Source organism: Thunnus albacares, chromosome 23, assembly GCF_914725855.1.
Source record: "Thunnus albacares chromosome 23, fThuAlb1.1, whole genome shotgun sequence".
NCBI classification, from domain to species: Eukaryota; Metazoa; Chordata; class Actinopteri; order Scombriformes; family Scombridae; genus Thunnus; species Thunnus albacares.
The window spans coordinates 7,438,106-7,458,955 of record NC_058128.1 but is presented as its reverse complement, the minus strand read 5'-3'; the positions used below and the strand labels follow the sequence as shown (position 1 = coordinate 7,458,955).

At 40.9% G+C, this 20,850-nt stretch overlaps 1 protein-coding gene across 10 annotated transcripts in view; it reads left to right on the top strand.

The window, feature by feature from the left end:
- The first annotated feature begins 2,339 nt into the window (after window positions 1-2,339).
- Window positions 2,340-20,850, top strand: part of syt1a (synaptotagmin Ia) — a 203,436-nt gene continuing 184,925 nt past the window's right edge. For 3 of the 10 annotated variants that reach the window (XM_044343573.1, XM_044343570.1, XM_044343568.1), the window contains exons 1-3: window positions 2,550-2,890; window positions 3,329-3,373; window positions 20,401-20,462. The gene's annotated coding sequence lies outside the window, so the exon portion shown is untranslated. Of the gene's footprint in view, window positions 2,529-2,548; window positions 2,891-3,328; window positions 3,374-20,380; window positions 20,463-20,850 lie in introns of those variants that run through there. The other 7 variants (XM_044343571.1, XM_044343565.1, XM_044343572.1 and 4 more) reach the window with 5 other exon arrangements.

The window sequence follows — 20,850 nt, the reverse complement described above, 5'->3', positions numbered from 1 at the left end:
AGTATCTGTAAGTTCTTTTAGCACCTGTATGCAACTGACTGTGGTTGCCTCTCTCTGTACAGGAAGTGCCAAATAGGGGTGCAACTAATGATTGCTTTCATTATTGATTAATCTGCCAATTATTTTCTCGGTGAATCAATTTAAAATGTCAGAAAATAGTGAAAAATTCCAGTTATAATTTCTAAGATCTCATGGTGACATCTTTAATTATCTTGTTTTGTCTGATCAACCAACAAAATTCAGTTTACTATCACAGAAAATGTTAAAATCCTCAACCTACAGGCAAATGTTTGACATTTTTAGTTGACTGAAACAAGTATTTGATTATCAAAATAGTTGCAAATTCATTTTCTGTCTGTATTGATTAATTGACTAATTGTTGCAGCTTTAGTGCCAAACCTCAAAAGTGATAAACAACCTTTCTCCTGAACAGCAGAAGTGGTGCTCTTCCCACATAAAAGTGAACTCAGCAGTGTTTGATATTTGCCTGCTTTGATCATTTGTTGTACTTAAATAAACATGAGCTGATGTCCTGTCATTTGTTTCATGGGCAGTAAAGTTTTTTTTCACAACTCTTAATGCCATTTGGTGCTGCCAACTTTTGACTTGTGCCAACTGTCCAAATGCCTTCTTTTATATCAAACACTCACCAACTGCTGCTAACAGAAAACAAAATGTATCTGTGATTGTATGTTTGTGTGTGTGTGTGTGTGTGTGTGTGTGCTTGGGTCCAATACTGTGTCCAATACTCCTCTTTCCTTTTTCCTATCTTTTGGGTCCTGGTTGCTTCACTGGAGCATTACAATGCTGACATTCAGACACGCTATGGTGAGAGGGGCCACCCAGAGCATCACGGGCAGGTGACACATGGCTGAAAAGGTCATTCTCCACGTGGTGCTACCCATGATCCCACACTAGCAGGGGCACATGATGGTATAGAGCCAGGAAAAGCTGTATCTGGCTGGTATGAATTGGCCTTCAAGAAGCCATGTGAAATATTGACCTTTAACACAAAGACAGGCAAGACAGTCAGCTTAGTACCTCCACCAAACGTCATTATCCCTCTATTATCAGTCTCATTGTATGACAGTCTGCACATTAAGATAGTTTCTCTCAGATATGGGGGTCATCATGACAGGCTCTTGATGTGTTCTGAATTACCTGAAAATCTGGCTGCCACATCAGATGTTAAAATCACATGTTGTACTCTGTATTATGTGTGTATTGGATGTAATTTCCATGCTCTCCTTTGAGAAAATAAAAACCATTTGATCACAAAAGAAAAGATGTTAAAATCACTGCCAGTCCACAAGAGATCACTGTAACTTTGGCATCCGTCACCAGAAAAAGGTCATCTTAACTGTGGCATATGGAATGAAAGAGACAGAGAGGGAGAGTAGTTTGGAACAGCATATTTTGTACTCTAGTTTACATAATGGCTGGCTGTAAGGGAGATATTGCGGGAAACATTGTGAAACAGCAGTGCTGATGGTTTTGAAACTCCTCTCCAAAGCCATTAGTGATTAGATAAAGAGTGTAGATGGACTTGTAATGATGCTCTCTCGCATGTTGCCTCTCTTTATCCCTCGCCTCAACCAGATGAAAGACACCGAGAGCTCCATAAGGCCTTTGTTGTGGTCATGATTTCACCCTTACATGCATCATATGACCACTCCACTACCTGCAATTGCATCTATCTGCTTTGATCACTAGTTATAGGTAAGAAATATGAAGTTTAGTATAATGCAAGTAATGTGATACAGTGAATCGTGCACGCTGGTTAAGGCACTTGCAATGTTGTGAGATTCTAGTGACACCAAGTACGCCAATCAGAACCTCAAACATGTCCAATTGCCATAAAAATAGCCCAATTTTTATAATTCAGATATTAGTGAAATATAATATAACATGTTTACAAGGCTTTTATCATAGAGCTTCAATTAACTTGAAAGGAGTGAGAAAAAAATGTATGCCTTGTAGTAAAATTAAATGTCATTTGGTTGTTTGACATTGTCACCATTTTCACAGTAGACATTTTGACTTGTTATAGAAAGACAAGCACAGGTGGAACTGATAACATTAACAATACCAAGGTCACTAACTTGGAAAAACTAATTGGATTACGGCCATATTTAACCCTGCAGTGCTGAACTTTTACATATAAATTAATGCCACGTTCAAGACCTTGCCAAATTCACACAATGCTGATTAAGCCTATCACCGCCAGATAAACTGGAGTTTTTTAATCTGGTGTCGGGTTTGACACTCCCGCGCTGGCCGGATGAATGCATGAATACACACTTCCGCCAGCTGAGGCAGCTAACTTCCGGTTATTTCTCTGCTAACTTGAAGGGGGATAAAATAATTTAATTGTGCAGCTCTTCTAGACTTTCCAAATGTAATTGGACCGAATGGATCAAATTATGATAGTGAAATGAGCCATTGTGGAATTGTGTGACGCTCAAAACAATTTATTCACCGTTTGACAGCCTCAGAGTAGGACGGTGTAGGCTACAGGAGCCTATGACGTAAGCATGTGTCGACAGTGGTTTTGTAATTACTCTCACTGTCAACAGGGGGAGACAAAAGTCCCGCACTCCAGCTTGAATGTCGTTAATAGCACCTGTCTCAAACTTAATGCTGTGAAAAAGGTCATTCATTGGAATATGGGTTCACTTTTTAGGGAGAGAAACTGGCTGAATTGTAACTTTGGGAGGACTTTCTGGAGGAGATAACCATGTCTGTGATGCTATCCCTGACGGTTCATCATTTTGTCGACCTCTACCAAACTGTCATCGACGCACCTCAAGTCAGAAGCTGGAGTTTTCTGTCCTCTTATTATCCAATTAAGGGATTTACTACGACGTCCGTACTGCTTTGCTACAACAAGGTAAGAATTTGTTGTCTGTGCTAATGCTAACTTACATATACTGAGTCTATATATTGACTTATGTGCTTGGTTTATATTCAGTAAGCTATGAGGTGCTCAGCTGCTGATTGTGTTTTTAGTGTGGCTGCTTTTAAAAAATATAATGATAATAATAATAATAATAATAATAATAATAATAATAATAATAATTATTATTATTATTATTATTATTATCTATATACAATATTGCCATTGTTTAATTGTCATTGGGAATTGTCACCTTCTTTAGCTCTTTTCTCTTTTGCTTGTTGTTTGATTGTATGAAGTGGTGAAATATGAATACTGATAGTCATACTTCAGTATTCAGTGTCAGCTAAGTGGACTACATTTGTTTTGACATGAGGGTCGTAGGCTGGAAAACATTGATTTTAAACATTTAAATTGTTCAAATTGTTGCAGGACTTTTCACCTTCTGAACTGGTTTTTGCTGCAGGTTGTTGCAAGGTCAGTGTCAACCACTCAGTCTATGTGTGTAGCTGAACAAAAATACCACAAAATTTAACATCCTGTATCCAAAAAATGTTTAAAAGTGTGAAGACCTTTCCTCTAAAGCATTTTCCCCCTTGCATATAGACCACTTCATGTATTTTGGGGCATAAAAAACATAAATTAGGTATTTCAAATATGCAACAAAGGAGCAGGACTGTATAGGTTAAATATGCTGTATTTATTTAGACTATAATCATAGTCTGCACAATTACCTGCATTTTTATTTATCTAAAACCCTGTATTTCCCATACTAATACTGTTTTTAGGGATGTAAAATTGACTGTCCTTGCATTCAGTCTCTGCACTTAATTATTTTGGCATCATGGGAAGCTCAACATGGCTTAAATTTACATCGCATGACTACATAGTAATCAGATATACAATATATTTCCTCCAAGTAATAGGGTTACGAGTTGGCTGCCTTTTTAGTGTTCTTATCATAATTGAACTGCGAAACTGCTGAGCTCGTGTTCTACTGTTTACGCTGCTTCAACACTCACTGCGAACCTTAAGCTCATATCCATGTACTGATGGTCATCTGCTAATCAAGCTATAACATTCATGCCGTAAGACATTTTGAGAGTTTAGCTTGCTTCAGTTCATATTTATCTGCTGTGTAGCTGACATCTGAGCCTGCTGCTCTCAACTCACTCTCTCTGCAGTTTCTCTGCTCACTTACAACTCCTCTACACTGCTGGTCATATAGCATCACATCAGTCCTACTTCTGCTCCCAACATCCACCTCTAGGCTCTTAATCCCCCTGGGTCAAGATTTATTATCACTTTGCCCGATCTGTGCTGTGCTGAGATCGGTGTTTGCTTGCAGCTAAGAGACTAGATGACGCTTAATATCAACGCTATGGTTTCTGCATTCACACACACACACAAAGAAATGTTCCTTGTGAGTTATCTAAAAAACCTCCAGAGTGAATTGCTGCAGTGATTACCTTTTAGACAGAGGGACAAACAACAGCACTCCAACTACTCATTTGACGCTGTGTTTTTCTTTTTCTTACAATACATCATCTTCCTTCAAATATTGTGCAGAAGCACAGATGACCTTGCCTCATTCTGTGGGCTTTCACTGTCTTTTCTTCACTTTTCTTTCTCACTCCAGATATCAGTATTATTCTCCCTCCAAGCACATATCATGGCCACTTTTCACCAGGCTCACAAAAACAATCATTTTCAAAATCACAGGTTTTGAAAAATGCTTTTAAAATGTTGCTATCGGGACTTTGTTTTCTGTTCGAATGCAGTTTCTTGAGCCCACTAAGAAAAGAGAATGAAAAGAACAGATGCACATCTGTGTGTTCCCAAAACACATTTACTGTCCCCTAATTAAAAAGTCTGTAATTGAGAGGCATAATTTGATATTTGCTGCTAATATGGTGCTTTATTTGCAACTGGAGCAATTGATGTGTGAAAATGTTATCTGAGCTCTTACTCAACTGCCTTGGGAGCCCCGAAAATAAAGAGCCCGTGTTTGCCGGGTGTTGGAAATGTAGAACAGCTAATACTATTAGGCGTATTACTGAAATTAGAAAACCACCCCTTGGCCTAGAGACACAGGCGTTCTTATCACCTTTCAAATTTGCATAGTCCATAGAGTAGCAGCTCTTCCATGTTACTGTGTCCGTCCTGTACAGCCTCAGTCACTTAATCATCAGCAGGATGTTCATTTACCTCACACAGCCGATATTGGCCTTGACAAAGAAGAGTGCTTCACTTTCTAACTGTTTAGAGGAGGCAGCAGATTCACTCGGGAACTTCCATTACTTTTTAATCGTGTTAAGCAGCCAGAGGATTTGCAGTGTGTGCTGTGACGTACAGCTATAGGATCCAAGGGCCGCACGGACGTGAAATCTGTAGGATAAGCTCAGCTTGGAGTGTATGGGGAAGGAGATTCAGCTGTAATGGCATTGTACAATGGCACCTAGCTGCAGGGGAAGGGGTAGCGAGAGCGGTCGGTCACGTGTCGCGCCGCAGCGGGTCCACACACATATCACATTCGCCTCAGTGGGTCTTCATCTGCTTTTCAAATGATAAACCCTTCTCAGGCTCTCATCCTATATCTGAATGGAGGCCGTAAACAGGCCGAGATGTGCCAAATAATCCACCTTCTCTCATCTTTTCCACAACTTAACAGTAAGGTTGGGAATCGAAAACTGGTTTCAAATTAGAACCAAATCCAAAATGCAAAGAACTGAAAAAAAAAACTAGAATTTCGGTTCTTATTGCAAACATATGCTACACATCTGCCAGGACTTGTGTACGTCATGCACCAAGCGTGCACAGCCAACATCACAACAGTAATGAAAGATGGACCGCAGCAAACGTTCAAAAGTGTGGCTTCACTTTATGAAAGAAAACCACAAGGCAAAGCACGATGTATGCGGGAAGCTAATTAGCTATAAGTCAGGTTGCACATCAAATTTGACCAAACATTTAAGGCGACACGGCGTTGATCTGAAAGAATGTTCAGTGTTTGATGTCTTGCAGTCTCCTAGCCCGAGTGTGTCATCAGCCAGCGTTAACAGCTCCAGTAGAGCCAGAGACACAGAGCCCCGACACGCCGCTCTCTTTGGCAATAGAGAGAAATATGACCAGAGAGAAAACTGAGGAGTGTCAAACACCACAGCATCCACAAGAAAACGTGTGTACTGACTGTTGATCATATGTTTTTAGAGAGTCAAAGTAAAAGCTTAAAAGAATAAAGATATTTTTATCATCTAAACATGGAAACTGGGAATCGACAAGAACCGGAATCGATAAGCAGAATCAGAATTGATAAGGTTCAATGGATACCCAGCCCTACTTAACAGATCTCAAGAGTGAAACAACAGCTGTTTGATTTGCAGTCGTGTGAAGAAAACGTGACAGTGCGGAAAGCCACTTGACCATAAGCTCCATTCACTTTGCACTTCCAGCTGACAGGCTGATGAGCTGCAATCAGCCTTCCCCGCTCTGACTGAATATGTGAGTTTTGGGGGTTTATTTAAAACACATGATTATACGGTAACCTGCTCTAAAACTTGAAATATGTTCAAAAAATGATAATCTGAGTGATTATTGTGCTGCTGCTCCTGACACTAGATGTTTAGCAGCACATAATATGACTTCTCACCAGCTGATTTCATAGTTACACCGAAATCTTAATTTGTGTCTCTCGACGTTGGCGTCTCTGTGTTGATTACGGGCCACTGAATGACACCTTCAATACACTTCATCAGGCTAAGGAGTTAATGTGCAGGTAAAATATGCTCGCATGGCAGCACAGCCTGTAATTTCCACTCATTTAAATGGTTGTATAAATAACATGTCCGCGTTTCCGTCGGCTGCATCGTCAAACTGTTAACCTGAGAGTCAGTTTCACAGCAGATTCATGTTCACCTTTTGACTTAACTAAATTCTCATTTCTTTTTTATATTACTGTATGTTTTTCTTTTAAAATAAGGGTTGATAGCCTATGTGCTGGAAAATGGGATGAAATGACACATGCCTGTTTTCATTATTTCAGTAGTGAATGACTTCTAGAGCTGATGCCATGGTTGTCCTAGAAGCTAAGCAGACATAATGTAATATCGCCTCTTATCTGAAGCACAGAACAGCGTTCCACTTTGTACTGTGACTGTGTCATTTTTGGGGCTTTACTTTGATGTTACTGCACTATATTGCATTATACAGTATTAATATTGCAGTATATCCAGCGCTGTATGTGTCCAGGATCCCGTGGATAAAGCTAATGATACAACATACTGCCGTTGGTGTGTTGACAATGAAAATGACTCCAGAAACATGCAGTAATACTTGAAATACATATTGTACTTCTGCTATTACTGATTCATTTAGTATTGCCTCCAATAGCTCCACAAACACTATAGTATTAGAAGAAAGAAAGCAGAAAGAAACTCGTGACACTATCTTGTGAACTCTCCTCACATTAACCTTAAAGACTCCGAGCCCACGTCTGAACCGAACAGCCAATCATAACTACCTTTGTCAGAACAGCCGCTAAAAGTTGCACAACCGCTTTTTTCAACAAGCTCACAATTTCTGTTTGAAATATCAGAGAAAATCAAGGACTATGTTCGATGTTTCAGAGCTACTATAGAGACAGAGCGTAATAAGTCCCGTTCACCCCAGAGGGGAAAACAATTCATCGCTCTCCATTTGACTTTGTACTGCGTGAAGGTGCCTCCTTGTCACTTCTGTCTGCTGGTAAACAAGAGAAAAATGTCCAGAAGCTGCTGTGTGGAGGGATGCACTACCAGCAGGGTAAAGAAAACACATGAAAATATAAACAGAACAGCTGTTTAATTGAAAGGTATGCAGTGTTTTATATATATGTTTAAATCACAGAATAGCTAGCTTGCATCCAGCTGAGATGCTAACTGTAACAGGAGCCTGTGCATGTAATTTCCTCCTGACTATAGTCGCCATACCAGCTGGGAAAAGTGTCATGCCAGCTTGTTAAGTGGTGTTGTGTTATCTCTACTGTAGACGTGATGTCAGCCCTTGCATTCACGTATAGCATCTTAATGTAACGGGTTTCAGCATATGCTATAAGCTAGCTTTTCCTCTCTGGTAGACACAGATGGTAAAATAATCCTTTGACATGCATACGATTATTACAAATATGTTTGGATAACACTGTTAAGTCGTTGGTTGTGTTGTTCTCTCTGCCGTAAGTTTCAGGGTATAGACTGACATTATTTTTTAAGTTTGTAATCGACTGCTGCATCTGAATCAAACTGCTTCAGCCATCGGTTTGCATTGAAGCCGTTTTGAAGCCCAGAGTTGCAGCTTACGGTCAGCACCATCTTTTCTGTTTGGAGCCAGGATCTTCCAAATAAGGAGTGTGTGTGTGACTCAGCGCGAGTCCCGGCGCCGGAGGAGAACAGCAGGTGAGGTGAACTGTCAATCACAGCTGTCAATCAACGCCCACACGGCAGACATCAAAGCTACTATAAGTCTTCAGATCTTATTAAAGGAGCAATAATTTCCAAAATGACTACAAGCACACTTATTAGAGGACCTGAACATAGCGATTGAAACCATAATGACTCGTTTGAAAAAAAATTGTTGAAGTTGACACTTTTTGAATTGGAGCCAGGATCTAGCAGCCGTCGGTGGCATTGCACTCTAAATTACTTCTGCGTTTGCTTCTGCCTCAAACCGTGGTAGTTGCAGCTTGTTAACCTCCCCCGGCTGCAGTTTTTCTGATATTTGGGTTGTTTTGTCTATCTGAGTTAGACCAGACACACATGGTTAATTACATCTCTTAAAACTGCCAGGTGGAACAATGCCGACACAGCAAACTCTGACTGATTGTGTTTGTAGGCCTGTAGGGTTCGATTTGTTGTCGTCGTTGTTGAAGTTTCACAGGGTTGGCTGCAGCCTGTGTGAAGGAATGACTTTAGGAAAGTCATAATGTCGGCTTTAGTAACTTTTCTCATAATTTCCCAGCGTTGTAAAAGTGCCGTATAAATCGGTCAGTTTATTAGATTGTAAATGCTCCAGTCATTGTCAATCTAATCACTTTTTCCCTTATAATACTTGACCGCTCTTCCTTTTAAAGCCATTAGTGTAAACTGATGCTGACATGACGCCTGACCTCCCATTTTCTTTGTTGCAGCTGCTGTGACGCTTTCAGAAAAGAAAGTTTTTTTTAATTACAACCTTTTGGCAGAATGATGGCTCTTCCTCTAGGTCTAACTTGACCTCCTCTTATTTTCCTTTGCTCTTTGAAACTATTGAATATGTTTTCTTTTTGGAGGTTGGTGAGTCCGGAAGAGAGAGTTTGCTGACCATGAATGACGACTGTGGATGATCTGAGACGACAATTACAGCGTAAAACCTTCCCTTTTTTCAAAAAGTAGCAGAAAAGTATGTAAATTAGTACATTTCAGTAATGATCGAAGTCTCTTTGTGTTATGTAACGAGCTAAATTATAGATAATACAGCCGAAGAAAATTACAGGGTGTCCGTCCGCTCCTGTCATCTCTACTTCACCATCCTGTGATTAATTGTTCTGGCCCCCGAGATCAGCTCTGATCCTTACAGGTGTGGCTGGATCTGCTTTTGCAACAAACCTCGTTTATTCTTTATGAGAACTTGATTGTCTTGCGCCGGTGCGTTCGGAACACAGGTGGTAACATCGCAATGCCGCAACATCACAATTGCAGAGTGATACTTTATAATTACACTTCTTCTTTTGGACTTGCGGTTTGCCTGGAAATATGCAGCTAATAACACGTCTTTGTTATGTTAATGACTGCTTAAATGAAAGAAGAGATTGCAGCAACACTAGTGGGAATAATCTTCATAAGTAAATAAGTTTCAGTGCGCCCTTCTCCTGCTTCTTAGTGGTTTTTGCATTCATTTGCTACTTAAATGGCATAATGCATAAATGAATTATTCATACACCTTCAAGTGATCTGCATTCAAGCAGCATACAAACTGTACTAATTCATAATTTATAGAAGGGCTAATAGTTTTGAACCAGAAAATGTCCTCTATCCTCCAAGAATCAGTAATTACATTAACCTTTTTTTTCCTTGTCATTATTTCCGAATGACTCTCAGTCAAGCATGTGGGTTGTTCCCACATTAAAATTACAGAGCAAGACAAAGTAAAACTGTTTTATGGCCGAGAAATTTTGTAGTCAAATATAATCCCTTTTAATAGTAATAAAAAAAGATTTAATAACAGTTTATCAGTGCAGTTACTCATCTAGAAAGACCACTGGCAAACAATATGTCTTACTGAGCGATTCTTTAAGTGCATTTAGAAAAAAAAAGTTGTTTTTCCCACTGAAAGCTGTCAAAATGAATCCAATATCTGTTGGAAACATGGCAGTCTTTTCCTTTCCATCACCATTCATACACAAGGAAACCTCTGTGTCCAATTTCCTTGGTAAACATGTGGATAAATGTGTATAAATTATTGAAATGATGTCCCTGAACGTTACTCCTGAGACCCACAGGATGCTAGTCATTTGTTCCAGGCTGGGAGCTGTGGATCTGTAACATGTCGTACCAGTAGCCTACAGCTGCGAGACTCCACTTGCAGTGACATCACGTGACAATCTGACTAAAAATAACCCCCTCTCTCCAACACATGACGAGGATGATACCGGGACTAAGAATAGGCCCACTGGAGGGAAACGACATGATAGTAAATCATCAGTGAAACAATGAGAAAATATTGAATAATTCTGGCTTGAAACAATATGATATCAGCCAAGCCTGTGACAGAATAATTTGCTCAGTAGAGTCATTGCTTTGTAGCTGTCAGGTATACATGCCGCTCCTACCTGCAGTCATCTCTGCTAATTGACTTGAGGAAAGATTGCTAAGAAATTGAATCTAGCTGTAACCTTGGCAGGCTGGGTAAACAAAGGCGCCAAGCACAGTGGCTTTTGGGTGTTTAACTGCTGCTTTAATCTACTGTGAGTGTAATAAGAGTTAAGTACACCTTTCACTTCTGTAATCAGCAAAAACAAGAATGAACCAAGACTATAAAGATTTATCTGGCAGAATGGATGATATGCAGAGGGTCTGTTGGTATCAGATGAGTATAGGAGAGAAGACACATGTTTAGATGTGTAGGGCAGGACCTTGACTCGAGGTAAAAGCAGCCTTGGATGTAAGCAACAGTGCTGTGGATGCATTGCTAGCTTCCAGTAGAGGGAGTGTGGGAGGGCACTGACCTGGAAGAATGAGGGGAGGTTTTAAAAATCGGTCATCTGGATGTACTGTACAGTAGAAGTCAAAAAATCAATCAGTAAATCAGCTTGTGGCAATAACAAGGAATCAGGTCTTTGCATGATCAGTGTATCCATTAGTTTGTTTGTTGTAATCTTCTTTTCTCTTGTCTTTCTCCCTTCAGCTGTTCAGATCAAAGAGCCATTGATACTGAGTTAATGGACCCAGCAGAGGTGCAGTGTTTTCAGTCAGATTTGCAGAAATGTATCATGTGCTCTGCCATGAAGTACAAAAAGTTACCATTAAGGTTTAGATTTGTCATGATCTCTGATACTGACAGTGAAAACAAAAGCAACTTCTCAATTAAAAATGTTAGAGTATAAGTATTTAAGTCATTGATTGAAATATATAGATTTTATTGTCATCATATAGCAAGATTTACACTGACATAGTAAACACATGCCTACAGTTGCATTGATCTTGAACTACTTATATTTACTGTAAATTTATACTTATGTTCCTTAAAAAATATTTTGAGCAACATTTATGGTTGCAACTGTTGATTGTTTTGATGATCAATTAATCTGCAGATTATTTTCCTAATTAATAGATCATTAATTTGGTCCATAAACCAAATGAACAGTCCAAAACCCAAATATATTAAGATTTGCTATCACACAAGACAAGGAAACATAGTAAATCCTCAAATCTGGAACTGTTCGGCTTTTATAATTAGAAAACTACCTGAATGAGAAATCAATTATCAAGATGGTGTGTGATTTAGTGGCATCTAGCAGTGAGGTTGCAGATTTCAACCAACTGAATACCCCTCCCCTTCCAAGCGTGCAGGAGAATCTATGGTGGCTGTGAAGAACACAAAACACCCTCTCTAGAGCCAATGTTTGGTTTGTCTGTTCTGGCCTACTGTAGAAACATGGCGGTGCAACATGGCGGGCTCCTTGGAAGAGGACCTGTTCCCTATGTAGATATAAAGGGCTCATTCTAAGGTAATGAAAACACAAGTCTTATTTTCAGGTGATTATACACCAATGAAAATATACTTATGAATATTATATCCTATCTGCTAGATGCCACTAAATTCTCTGCACCTTTTAAAGATGTCTTGTGTAGCATTTTATACACATTTCCACCTCAGACATTTGTCATCTTTAACTTAAAGTAAATCCTGTGGATTTGAACAATGTTAGCTATGCAACACGCATAGAAACAGACCAGACTGGTCCAGCAGAGTAGAAGATATTAGCTTTCCTCAGCAGGTGAAAAAATGTTTTAGAAGATAAACTGTAAGACCTTCTAACAAAGATACTGTTTTTTTTCTTTATGCATTGAAAATAACCTTGTTGATATGAGATTGCATCTTTCTAAGACTTAAGGACCACCTTTTATAATCTAAAACATGTCATACAATATCCACACTATGTGCTTTGATTTATTTCATGTACGGTTGTGATTTGTTGCCCTTGGGTGAGCAGTGTAAAGATCTCTTGTATAATAGGTCATTCGGCATGGGATTGAACCACAATGCTGCGTATCAGTGAATCCAATGCCTAGGTTATATTTTACCTTCAAGGCACTATATGTAGAGTTGACTGTCCTGTCACTGGAAGGCAGACAGGCAGCCATCTTGGCTCCTATAAGAAAACCATGCGCTCTCAGGCAGACATGCTAGCCCCATTTATCAAGCACCTGAAAATGAATGGGCTGACAGACAGGTCGATGTATGATCATACGATCACATGCGTTATCATGTGTTGGTGTGGAGGTGTTGGTGCATGGCTGGCCCAAACATCTCTGGGGCAAGTTGGGCGATAAGCCTGGTAGGAGGCCTGGATGGACTGATAAGAGGAAGTGGCTCACCTCCTACTCAGATGACCCCTGAGAGGATGAGGGTTGCTGTGGTGAAGGAGGAAGTGAAGGACATTTCCTTATAGGTGTTTGTATTGAGCTGAATTCTTTGTAACCTATTTTATATTCTTTATAAGTTCACAATCAGATCTGACGAGTTTAAGATTTGCAGACTTATAAATCACCTCAGTACTTTTATCTTTAAAATAAATCAAAATTCCTCAATGACTAAGTATGAACGACTGCATGTCACAAACTATAGCCTTGATACCTGCTGCCCTGTGTTTACGTGACAGGCTAGATGTTATCGCGGCTTCCCATTTAGTCAGCGATGCGCTCAGTGTATTTAGAAAATTACCTCACCATGTCTCAGCTTTAAGCTAATCTCCTCAACTCAATTTTACCATAACAATAGAAACCATTAGCAGGCTCAGTGGTGGGAAAACATGACAGGATTTTATCCCCCTCATGCTTTCTGGATTAGTTAAGTGCCAAAACTGCTGTCTTAGTCAGTTTATGAACATTATATGACTTCATATGTTTATTCCTGACCTAAAATTAGGTTGTTTTTGCCCATAACAATTATAGAGTTTCGCCCAGTACCAATGAAGTTGTCATACAGAATTCTTGAAAAACAGGTTCCTCTGAGGCTTTCTCACTTTTTGTCTCTCAGAAAGAGATTTCCAGTGTGTCTACAATAGGGCTGGGTGATATGGACAAAACGTCAAAATATATTTGACCGAATACCTCGATATTGATATTGCAACAACATTGTAGGGATGACTATTGGTGCTTTCACAATCAGTAATGTGAATATAATGACTAAGTGGGTAAAGGCAGATAATAGAACAGCTAGAACAGTCTGCTAAGTTCAGAAACAGAAAAGACAACACTTACGATATCCAAAATCTAAGACGATATCTAATCTCATATCATGATATTGATATATTATCAATATATCGCCCAGCCCTAGTCTACAAACAATACAAAGCAGGTGGAGATGGGGGAGGAAAAAGCGGAGGAGGTCGGAGGAGTTGTGAAGGAGTGGATTAGCAAGTCAACAAAACCAGCAGCTTCATTGACCTATTGCGTAGCAGAGGCCACTTTGACTGTGGAAGCAGAGAAAAGAGGAAGACTTCCCGCTTGGGCTACCGCCAAGCCACATCTGGCTGCGTTCAAAAATCAACCAGATGAGCCTAATTTACTGGGAAATAAGTAACTGATGACCTCTGACAGTAATCGTTCAAGAGGAGAAGTGAAGAATGGAGAAGACAGTAAGAAGCACCTTTTGTTCGTTTCCCTTTTCACCTCAAATTATTGCAATCACTTAATCAAAGACTCCAAACTGCTTTACAGATTCAAAGACCCGACTATGAATCATCGGCTTTCAGTATTCTGCCATTTTTCAAACAAACTGATTTATGTCTGCAAATGTAAAAGTTCGAATGTAATTAACTTCAGAGGGGCTGGTTCCACATCATGGAGTGTTTTGGACGAACGCTATTGATCTCTCTTGCTTCTCTGTGATTGAGAGTCACAGAAAGAGCGACTGAAAATGTTACATAAGAAATTCTTGTTATTCAATATTGAATCTGAGCCCAGCGGTCCCCTAATTGCCGTCTTTTTCCTCGAATATGTGGTTGGAGGATTTAAGTGATGGCAGGGTATAGGTAAAATCAATATAAGAAGATTAGGCCGTCCAACAGCATACAAAACATTACTTAGGGCTGTTTACTCGCTTTACAGATCTGGGAAATTGGCAGACATGTCTGAGAGACTTTAAGCTCTTAATTTGAATTTCAACAGGCCTATTACCCAGAATGCCTTATCAAAAAAGTCCATTGATTATGTCCAGTTTTAGCCATGTCACTCCATCACAAAGGATGAATTCAAATTAAATATTGACTGTAACGTAATTCTTTTTCTTTTGTCCATTCAAATCTGCTTATACTTTCTTCATTTTCTCATTCCTTTACCATGTGACTCATCCTGCTGATTTATTATTCACTATCACTATCATGTGACATTTTCTTCAGAGTGTGACCGGTCAGTGATCTTTCAGACAAGCGGTTGTCCATTTGCTGACTGGCGGTAGTTTTCTCCAACCCTGATGGGCAACTACGTCTTTTCTTTGCAATGACATTTTGAGATGTGTAATTTTGCGTCTCGTGTCCTGTCACCTCCGCTTGTCACCCATCTCGTCTGTTCTTCTCTGCTCCTGAGCATCATTATCGGCGGCGGGTCTAGTCTTGTCATCTGGCCATTAACGGTCAGGCGAGCTGACAGCGGCCCACCATTTACCCATCAGGCTCTTCCTCACATACAGATGTGTGATATAGGGGGAAGGGGCAACTTTAAGGTTGATTGTCATGCGTTACCGCCTGGGTTTCCACCATCTGGTAATTACCGTTTTTTACTGGGAAAATCTGTTGAGGTCTGACATATTTAAATCTTTCCGGTCATAATATCCAGTAATAGCCCTCTGTGGTTATGGCTTCAATTTCTCAATGGTCTGTGAAGTCCTCATCAGGGACTTCAGCAAAATCTGTCCCGAGTGGGCCAAACCGGCCGAGGTAGCCTGCTTGATCCCCGTCTCCAGTGTGCCAGCAGAGAGAGGGTTCTCTCCTCAGAACTGAATCAAAACAGCGCAGTGAAGTCGCCTCGGGGAGGACGAGGTCACAAGGCTCATGCGCATTGCAAGTTGTGGAGAGACACTTGGCACCTTTGATTTTAAGTCGGCAGCTGCACTCTTCACTGCTGTGAAAAAAGCAGTGAAGAAGAAGAAGTAAAATGATATGAGCCAGCAATAGATTATGGTTATTTTTTCATTTGCTTTCAAAGAGTTTTTATTTTATCTGAGAAGAGGCCTGTAGCAAATGGAAATTATATGATTTCAAGTCGGCTGCAGCTCACCGTAATTAAAATGTTATGAGCCAGATAGGCCTACATGTATTTTTTTGTTTTTTTACAAATAGTATTTATTCTGTTTTATTTCATCTGAGAATATGTAGGTAAAATAAAACTGAAAAATTCTTTTTGTGTTTATGTGTTGCCCCAACAAACGTAGGCTAGCCTAATTTTATAAAGCTACATGCCTTGATGATGTCATTCTTTATATAGCCTGCCTGTCAATTGTTTTTAAGCTCGATAAACACAGATAATATTTGACCGGAGTTTCTCCCATTTGATCCGAGACATTGAAATCTTCCAGGACATGTGAACCGCCACCAGTTTTTTTGTTTTTTTTTCTAACGGAAACCCTAGTTACCACGTGCACACAATCCTCTATCCTCCCCTCAGGTGATGAGTGTGAGTGGGTGAGTTAGTGAGGGGAAGATGGGGGAAGGTGGATGCGGGGATGACACAGTGGGCGCATGAGTGTCACATCATCCATCAGTCTGTCACAGGCTGTCGCCCGCCTTCTCCCTGAGATGCTGTCGATCTGTAAACAAGAGAGAAACACCAGGCTTCCTGAGGCGCCATGCGTAGACAGTGAGTGCAGGGCAAGCCTCTCCCTCTATGAGACACATGGGCAGAGAGCTGATTTGACCAAAGCGGGTTTTGATCCACACGGCCGGATGTGTCTCAAGCATGAAAACAATCAACGGCCTTGTGAGGGAGTAATGTCGACTGGGAGAAACTGACAGCAGGAGTGTTTTCGCTTCGGTACGTTGAAAAGAGCAGTTTGATTGGTTTATTAGATTAAATAGGATGGATATCTCCAGATGGTTTTTAGTGCTTTACTTATTAGCCTGGGTACTTAAAGGACCAGTGTGTAGGATTTAGTGGCATCTAGTGGTGAGGTTGCAGACTGCAACCAACTGATAACCCCTCCCCTCACTCTCCCCTTTCAAGCGTGTAGGAGAACCTACGGTGGCCGCAAAACTTGCAAAAAATCCAAAAAATGCAAAAAACACAAAAGGCCCTCTCTAGAGCAAGCGTTTGGTTTGTCTGTTTTGGGCTACTGTAGAAAAATGGCGGTGCAACATGGCGGCCTCTGTGGAAGAGGACCCGCTTCCTATGTAGATATAAAGGGCTCATTCTCATTCAACGAAAATACATCAACAAATCTTATTTTCAGGTGATTATACACTAATGAAAACATACTGATGAATATTATATTCCATTTCTGCCAGTAAATCCCCATAAATCTTACACACTGGTCCTTTAAAGTTGCTAGTTATTTATTCTTTTGAATGGCATTTACAGTAAGGGCGACAATTTGTTTTTTTTCCCCCCAAGTTATTATTATTGATGTTGAAGTGATCACACTGACAAGATGGATTCTATTGATTGGCACCTATGTTGTAACGGCTACAAGATCCCTGGTGTCTATGAAGAAATTGGCTGCCGGTGGCCACATTCAAAACCAGCCCGACACCCTTTCATCACTCACCGAGCCAAGCAGCGATCAGTTATCTGCTGTACGTTGGGAGATGGGGTGGGGGGGACTTGCTCAGTTCTTTATTGCCCCTCTAATTATTTTCCTCATCACATGATTAATATTGTCACTTTGATTTTGCACTGAGTCCAGTAGATGAGAGACTCTGTGACAGAGGACACTGGTTTTACAGAGAGGGGTTGGTGATATTTGCCTTCCCCCCGTCATTTCTGGGACTTGGAGACACCTCTGTCCTCCAGGATGGGAGCTCTCTGAGCCGGGCTGCTGGAGTCTGGCCTGCCGCCTGTCTGCTGGGGACTGCTGACTGGGACAAGGCCAGGGCCACGACTCAGGCCAAGCTATTTCTGAACAGGACCGGGGAGGATACAGCTGGTGTTCCTGCTGTGACAGGGTCACTGTGCCAGTGGAGCCCCTCCAGAACCAATAAGCTCTCCCTTATCAAGACAAACGGCCATTAAGGGCAGTAATCACTTTACAACCCATAGCCAGAGCCTTGGCTGGGGACACGCAAGGACAAAAGGTTTTACTTTGGCAGGGTTAGACTGATATTCTGAGCCTTTTGTTAAAAGTAAACATTGCTCCACCAAAGCAACCTACTACTCACATGGAAAAGTTGAGGATTTCAGTGCAATCAAAATTACATCTTTGCACTTTGGTTTTAACTGTTATCCAACCTGATAATCACATTAACATGAGTATTAAAGCAGAGTCTATGAATAGCGGTGCATGTATTGGCTTTAAAAACCATAACGTTTTCAAGTCCAGGCCCAAAATATGCTCACACTGAAAATGTTTTGTTACTATAAATGGCCTATTGATTATTGGATTCTTGTAATAAAAACCAAAGCTCGCTGGAGAGGAGGCTGACCTTTAAGTGCTGGATAAAAAGAGATCACCACAGGGTGCTACAGTAGGTGACTCACCAGTAGAAACAGTCAGACTGTCTTTTCTTGGTTTTTGGAGGAGTTTTCAGCAGACTGATTTCATAATAACAATGACATGACAAGGAAGGAATATATCAGATCATATATCATCTTAATGAATAGAAATGTGTATTCAGTGTTGTCCTTTCTTTTAAACCCAAGACAAGAATGTATAGAAGCATCACTTTTATCTCTCCCAATGCTTATTCAGGCCTGGAGTTAGTATTAAATATTAGTTGTGAAAACTGAATTTGTACTTTTACGTCTACTTTTAATTGGTAGCCAGTGATCGTTCACAACTGATGCACTGAAATGATGCTTTGGCGCTGAGCTCTGGGATGTGTAGATATGATTAACAATGCAACATGTACCCTACAGGCTGAATATTTAAACAGAGTTTAAGTTCAACTGCATAATATTATGTTAACATGTTCGTATTCTATATGAATATATTACCATATATTATTTAGCTATTAAAATACTACAAGATAACATTATTGAACCAAGTGACAATCTCTTACACCTCACTTTCTAATAAATTGAACATGCATATATAAACAGAAAATCCTCAGAATGCCTGGTAACATTTTAAATTAAGTGGATTTTTTTTCTGATTAGTGATTAAAATACATTGTCGTGTTGCTTCTGGAGCCTCATAGCGCCTCCGGAGCAACACCTCATGTTGACTTCCCAGTGTTTTATGGGAAAGCATAAGACAAAAAGCTCTATTCATTCTCCTGCCTGAGTTTCTGTCTGACCTTTGAGTGCAGCTGGGCACCGTTTTTATTCATGCCACGCAGCCAAAGGAAAACCTTGTTTGCTACCTGAGGCAGCAAAAAAAAAAGAAGGCGTTATCAGCCCCTTTCCATATTCATGAAATCCTGTGTCACATGATCACTCTGCTGGCATATTTCCTCCTTTGAATTTGAAGCGTTAATATAAGACTGAGAGGTTTTTTTTTACATGATGATTTAAAAACATCCCAGATGCACAACTCAGGCATACAGCATCAGTTGTGTTAAATTACAGAGCTGAATTTACATCAGTGAATTTCTAAATAATTGAAGTTAATATATCTAATTCATTGCTGCTGCAGATTTCATTATACTGTATGTTTTTTCTCGCTTAAACAGAAAAAAATGACTATGCTCTGTGCCGAGGACACACATCTTAAAATCGTGTTTTAAAATATCAATCTCTGTACAACTTCTTCATGGGTTTTGAGGTCAGCGTGACAACATATTCAATCACTCTAATGAAAGATTGTCCTTGCAGGTGTTTGTGCGGCTTTTCTATTGACAGGCTCAGCCTTCCTCTAGGGAAATCATCTTCCCTTCATGGACAAGTTCTTGAAAGATTGTGTGTGTGTGTGTGTGTTCATGTGCAAGTGCAGGTCATGGCTTACTATGAACTTATATACACACACAGACGTGTTCCCATGGATCCCAAGACCCTCGGGGAGGGGATTTTTTTTGAAGCGTCCTTGTAGGTGACTGTTGCCCACAGGGGCTAAAGAACACAGACGGGGCATGTTAATATGTGTTGAAAGGGTCATCTTAGGTTACACAGCGTTGCCCACCATCCTCGTCGTCTCCCCACTATCCAGCCAATCACAGCCAAGGACTCAGTGATGCAGTGCCCCTCTTACTGGAGGGATTCCTAGGAACTGCCGCGTGACGATGCTGGGCTTAAACAAGCCAGAGTCTCTCCTGTTTCTTTCACACCTCCTCCTCCTCCTCCTCCTCCTCCCTCCGTTCTCTGCCCCTGAGTTTCTTTCTCCCAGCCTCGCACGAGGTGTATCTGCCGCGTGTATTTGAACGGGAGATGATCTAGCGCCATCCCACACTGCTCACACAAGACTGGCTATATAGACGGCAGACAGAGTCATCACCCAGCCCTCTTTCTCTCCTCCTCCCTCTCTCCTCCGAACCAGGCTCCACCTCTCACTTTCCCTCCTTCTCTCTCCCTCTCTCTCTCCCTCTCTTTCTCTCCCAGCCTTACACACACAACACACATACTCACTATCTCTCTCTCTCTCTCTCTCCCTCTCTCTCTCTCCGAGACTCCCTTCTCCTACTCCAGATGAGCGCGCCTCCTCATCAGGGCGAGCAGATTTGGAGCTGAAGGTGTGCTGTTGTCACCAGGTAAGAGTGCACATTTCCTCTTCGGGCTACTCCAGAAGTTATGAAGGAATGGTTTTGGTTTGCGAGTGTGTTGTTGCCGTGGAGGAGTGGATGTGTGTTGTGTTGGTGTCTAGGTGACATAATCAGGAAGGGTGGGTGCTTCGAGGGAGCCACAGGGGAAGTACACTTTGCTACAACTCCCAACCCCTCGCTGTGACACCGTTTTTTTTGGCGCCTTTCTTTCCCCCATGTGCAGCAAAAAAACCCCGCTTTTTGTGCTCGCTGTGAAACTGCTTTAGGTACGGGGTGGAGCGCAGCTGGCGATAGTAGATCAGCTGCAACATATAGAGCATGTCTCTGGTTGCGAGGGGAGACCACGGTGTTGGATGTGTGGGCGGATGGAGAGATG